Here is a 6000-nt window from a genome sequence, read left to right as displayed (position 1 = left end):
CTATTAAAACTTGTTTAATCTTTGATGCAAGAGAGAGACAAGAAGGTAGTCAAGACGAATTTTAAAACGAATTGATTAAGTCTCCTCCATGTATATCTCACGAGGTCGGGATTTTTAGTCTCCAAATATCCACTATTTCTAATGTGTCCATAATATTTGTGATTTCCTTAAGGGCATGGAAATGATAGTTTGTAGAGTGATTACCTTTACGGTCCATTGAGGTACTTAACACTGTGTTATAGTCTCCTACCATAATGATTAGATCATTTATTGCCTGTAAGTTCAATAAATTGGTATTAATGTTTTCGTAAGAGGTGTGGATCATCCTGATTTGGACCATATTAATTAATGAGCCAAATCTCTTTTTCGTCCACTTTCATATTCAAAAGGTTCCACCTTCCTTGTGAATCATTCCTGACTATTTGCACATTCAGATCGAAATTTTTGTTAATTAATATCATCACACCCTTTGAGTTCCTTTGTCCATGACAGAAAAGTATTTCACCACCCCATTCCTTTTCCCATGCATCTTCATCTAAGGATGTAGAGTGAGTTTCCTGTAAACAGTACATGTTATATTCCTTTTCTTTTAGCCATGTAAAGACTGATCTTCTTTTTTTATAATCTGCTAAACCATTAAAATTATAACTGGCTATACTTATTTCACCCCTTACCATAACTAGATACTATTCTCAGTCTAAATTGACCACAATTAGTGCTTGTAAAGTTACTGCCATCAGAGGTATTATGAAGGTCAAAACTAGAGCTTTCAAATGTCTGATATTTAGAATTCAAGAAATAGGTTCTAGCAATATTTGTTTTATTCCCTTGCCTGTTTGCCTGTGAGCCAATGCCACAAAATTGAGACAAGATATTATGTGTGTAGCAAATTTTATTCTTAATAAAACCTCAAAGGAAATGCATAGCAACAGCCTGTCTATAGCAAGACCTGGGCGTTGATATATCTGACACGTATCAGTTCCGATTTCTATAGTTCTCACTGGTGTGTGTGTGTGTGTGTGTGTGTGTGTGTGTGTGTGTGTGTGTGTGTGTGTGTGTGTGTGTGTGTGTGTGTGTGTGTGTGTGTGTGTGTGTGTGTGTGTGTGTGTGTGTGTGTGTGTACAGGCACCTGGTTTTCATTCCACCATGTTAGGACTGTTTGTCACATTCAATCTACAGATGTACAGTATTTGTTCCACTGTGTCAGCAGCTATGAGAATAAAGGCTAACCCAACAGGGAAAACCTGCCAGCTCTCATCACACTCCACAATTAGACATTCATCCATGTTTCTCAAACATCAAATTTCAAAGTTGTTCCAAATGTAAGGTTTAAGGTTAAGGTTAGAGTTATGTTCAGGGATTAACTCCAAATTCTTAAAGTTAGGTATTAACTCTGAATGGTAAAGGTTAAGGTTTGGGATAGGCGTAAATGTTTTTTAATCAAAAGGAACTTTCTATGCTTACTCCCATCCTCCATCCCCATCCACAACACCCGAGCAAAACTCAAACCTACATGAAGGTAACACTGTTGCCCCTAGTGGCCGGATTCCATGTCATCTCCTCAGATATGGATGGATGTTGAATACTGACTTATATAACAGGTGACCTGGCTGGGCAAAACATTGTTGAAATTACAGAACATCATAATGAATGTAATACTGGTTGTCATGATGTCATAATTAAGGTAAAACTGGTTCATATGGTGTCATAATGAATGTAAAACTGGTTGTAATGATGTCATAATTAAGGTAAAACTGGTTGATATGGTGTCATAATGAATGTAAAACTGGTTGATATGTCATAATGAATGTAAAACTGGTTGATATGTCATAATGAATGTAAAACTGGTTGATATGGTGTCATAATGAATGTAAAACTGGTTGATATGTCATAATGAATGCAAAACTGGTTAATATGATGTCATAATGAATGTAAAACTGGTTGATATGATGTCATAATGAATCTTGCCCACTGTGGAAATCACTCTTTGAACCCCAGTAACATGGGCTGCCTATGACTAGGGCCTGGTGAAGTAATTATTCAGGAAATGCTTGTTTTAACTATAGTATATAATTAGGATCAGGAGTTTTTCCTGACATGCTTGGCCTGACCAGAAAGAACTCTTGCCCTTACTATGTAGGCTATGACACAAACCTATGGACATAAACTCTGCCTACTGACAGTGCTTGACTTGGACTGAAATAAATGCCTTGCCGGTACTGTTTATACTTAGGTGCAGGAGCTCCACAATACTTTTGAGCTAATAGTTTAAAAGAGGTGCAGGATCTCAAGCTGTAACAAATGTGAGGTCCTGGTATTCAGCTTCGGTGAGCTCCTGCCCAAGTCAAGCACTGCCTACTGAACCCGAAGGACCTCCTTTGGGAAATTCTCCTTCCTGATTCTTTCACTAAGTAACTTTTTATTTTTTATTTAACTAGGCAAGTCAGTTAAGAACAAATTCTTATTTACAACGACGGCCTACCCCAGCCAACCCCTAACCCGGATGACGCTGGGCCAATTGCGCGCCGCCCTACGGGACTCCCAATCACAGCCAGTTGTGATACAGCCTGGAATGGAACCAGGGTCTGTAGTGACGCCTCTAGCACTGAGATGCAGTGCCTTTGACCGCTGTGATACAGCCTGGAATCAAACCAGGGTCTGTAGTGACACCTCTAGCACTGAGATGCAGTGCCTTTGACCGCTGTGATACAGCCTGGAATCAAACCAGGGTCTGTAGTGACGCCTCTTGCACTGAGATGCAGTGCCTTTGACCGCTGTGGTACAGTCTGGAATCAAACCAGGGTCTGTAGTGACGCCTCTAGCACTGAGATGCAGTGCCTTTGACCGCTGTGATACAGTCTGGAATCAAACCAGGGTCTGTAGTGACGCCTCTAGCACTGAGATGCAGTGCCTTAGACCACTGTGATACAGCCTGGAATCAAACCAGGGTCTGTAGTGACGCCTCTAGCACTGAGATGCAGTGCCTTTGACCGCTGTGATACAGCCTGGAATCAAACCAGGGTCTGTAGTGACGCCTCTAGCACTGAGATGCAGTGCCTTTGACCGCTGTGATACAGTCTGGAATCAAACCAGGGTCTGTAGTGATGCCTCTAGCACTGAGATGCAGTGCCTTTGACCGATGCGCCACTCGGGAACTTCACAAGTCTGGGAGTCAGCGAGGTAAAAATATGTTCCCAGATAGGCTGCCAAAGGCTTTTTGCCCCGCCTGATTCCCCAGTTGCTTAAGAAATCCAGTGTATATCATGCAATTGGACACATTTTTGGGCAGGGGCATGGAATGGCCATTCTCTAAATCCCTGGCGTCGGCAGCTTTCAGATGTTTTATCAAAAGCACCACGGCTGTGTCTCAATGGCTCTCTTTCCTTGTATATTTCACTGCTTCCTTCCCTCGTGTATTTTGTTCCATGATCACTGATTCGTCAAGACATGACAGGACGGGTGAAAGCATGGATGGATGAGTAAAATCCTGTCTTTGCAATGACAGTGGTCTAACTAAGTTGCTGTATAATGCCTGTATGGTATAGGATCAGGGAGTCTCCCTGTCTCTAATGTAAATCTGGCTGAGTAATAAGCCTAATGAGTTTAGGGGTTAATGTTAAGATCAGGGGAGGCTGGTGGAAGGAGCTATAGGAGGACGGGCTCCTTGATAATGGCTGGGATGATATGAATGGAACGGTATCAAACACATCAAACGTATGTTACATTTATTCCATTACAGCCATTGCAGTAAGCCCGTTCTCCTCTAGCTCATCTCACCAGCCTCCTGTGGTTAATATAGGATACGATAAGCTATAATAGCTGAGTTTACACTTCCCCTATCTACTGTCGGTCATATTTCAACAGAAAACAATGGCAATGTCCTTGTCTATATTTCATATCAATAAACACATGAATACAATATAGCCTATAAACCGTGGAAAAACATCCATAAACCATTTTAGCTGGAAATATCAGGATTTACCACTAACCAATGAAAAATACAACTCCCTAAACTCTTTGCAGGGTCCGACTTGACAACCGTCCAATCCGCGTCATGACAGCTCCGCACGTGACTCTGGGTGAAGTTCTTCTTCCTGAGAGCGGTGCAAAACAGACCGACAAAATTCGGGAACGGAGAATAGCAGTTTGTGGGTAAGTAACATAAATCACGAGGAAAATACCACGGCGTTGACATTTTGTGGGCTTTTCGGCAGCGGTTGGTTGATGTTACATTGTGCTGAGACTAAATAAATGGTCTTATTTGAGTTCTAAAGTATCTATCGGTTTGTTATTCTGGCCTTCGCGATTTCCTGGTCGCGACTCGCTCCATGATGTCTATGCACTGACTCGAGCGTTGGCTTGGCGCTGGTGCTGGAATGGGGCAGGGGCGAAGTTGTAAAAGTTGGTTTGTCGTCTGTTTGAAGCCTTCATTTGAATGAATTCAGTTCAGTTGGTAGTTATTGCCTGTGTTTACAATGCTCTTTGTGCCGTAACGTCTTTAGGGTTGAAGCAGAATTTTTTTCCCCCACACAACATTGAAGCTAGTTTCACATTCCATTTATTCTACGCCTCACTAGCTTCGGGGCAACTAGGCGAGTTTGTTGGGACATTTAATGTTGCTAACCAGTGGTGGAAAAAATACCCAATTGTCATACTTGAATAAAAGGAAAGATACATTTTCCATAGAAAATGAAAGTCAAGTGAAAGTCACCCAGCAAAACAAATGCTACTTGAATAAAAGTCTAAACTTATTTGGTTTTACATATAAAAGTTATTGCTAAAACATACTTAAGTATCAAAAGTAAAAGTATAAATAATTTCACACATTTACGGATAGCCAGGGACACACTACAACACTCGGGACATAATTTACAAACTAAGCATTTGTGTTTAGTGAGTCTGCCAGATCAGAGGCTGTAGGGATGAGCAGGGATGTTCCCTTGATAAGTGTTTGAATTTGACCATTTTCCTGTCCAGCTAAGCATTCGAAATGTATCGAGTACTTTTGGGTGGCAGGGAAAATGTATGGAGTAAAAAGTACATCATTTTCTTTAGGAATGTAGTGGAGTAAAAGTTGTCAGAAAATATAAATAGTTAAGTACAGATACCCCCCAAAACGACCTTAAATAGTACTTTAAAGTATTTTCACTTGAATTACTTTACTCCACTGAAGCTAACATCACTTGATTTTGGGAATCTGGCTAGCCAGCAAGCAGGAATTACAAGTTGTCAGTTAGAATATAAATGATTTCATATAATTTGTGTGTTATGATTTAATTCAAAACATGACTGATTACTTTCTCATGTTGTTGCATTGCAAGTTTCACTTCACTTGGGACATTCCCATGCTACTTTCTTGCTATTTGCCCACTGACTGGATACACATTGAAAGTTGGGGAGTTTTCTAGCCCTTGATCATGACTCTCAGTTCCCTCACGTTACACATAAGTAATTGGATGAAGGCGTCCTCCGTACGGGGGAGTTTTGTTAACATTAACACTGAACATGAACACACACATCTCTCGCGGTACGGTTTTGGAAGCACATCAGCAAGAAATCATTTTTGAAAAACGAAAGGTTATATTGATACACACCTTTTTCATAGAGTTAGTGTCCCCACGCTGCCATATCTCCATGTTACAGCGCTTGTTTACAGAAAACAGACAGAAGACAGAAGCGACCACCTGTGCTAATTAGGGTAAGTGTATCTATTAAGCCCACCAAAATAAAAGTTTAGACATTTCTAACATATACTACCCTAATTTTTGTTTAAAAAAGTAGTTAAAATGAAAGATTAGTCTCTCATATGAAGCTTTATGACTTTACTTTTTTAATTTTTTTATCATAAGCCATAAAAATATTTTAAATGGGTAAAGTCTGGACTGGGCTTAATGGGTACCGAATGTACCCTTCTGAAGCACATTGGTGTTTCATATTAGCCAACCACTGAAATAATCCATTTCAATTCATTTAAATGTTCAAAACTGACTTATCTAAAGT

The 6000-nt window shown here is 40.3% G+C and overlaps 1 protein-coding gene across 5 annotated transcripts in view; it reads left to right on the top strand.

The window, feature by feature from the left end:
* Positions 1-4084: 4084 nt before the first annotated feature.
* LOC120030187 (myotubularin-like) overlaps positions 4085-6000 on the top strand; it is a 49857-nt gene continuing 47941 nt past the window's right edge. For 3 of the 5 annotated variants that reach the window (XM_038975536.1, XM_038975533.1, XM_038975534.1), the window contains exon 1: positions 4090-4152. The gene's annotated coding sequence lies outside the window, so the exon portion shown is untranslated. Of the gene's footprint in view, positions 4153-6000 lie in introns of all 5 variants that reach the window. The other 2 variants (XM_038975535.1, XM_038975537.1) reach the window with 2 other exon arrangements.

This window comes from Salvelinus namaycush, chromosome 36 (genome assembly GCF_016432855.1).
Source record: "Salvelinus namaycush isolate Seneca chromosome 36, SaNama_1.0, whole genome shotgun sequence".
NCBI classification, from domain to species: Eukaryota; Metazoa; Chordata; class Actinopteri; order Salmoniformes; family Salmonidae; genus Salvelinus; species Salvelinus namaycush.
This window is presented reverse-complemented; position numbering and strand designations above follow the sequence as displayed.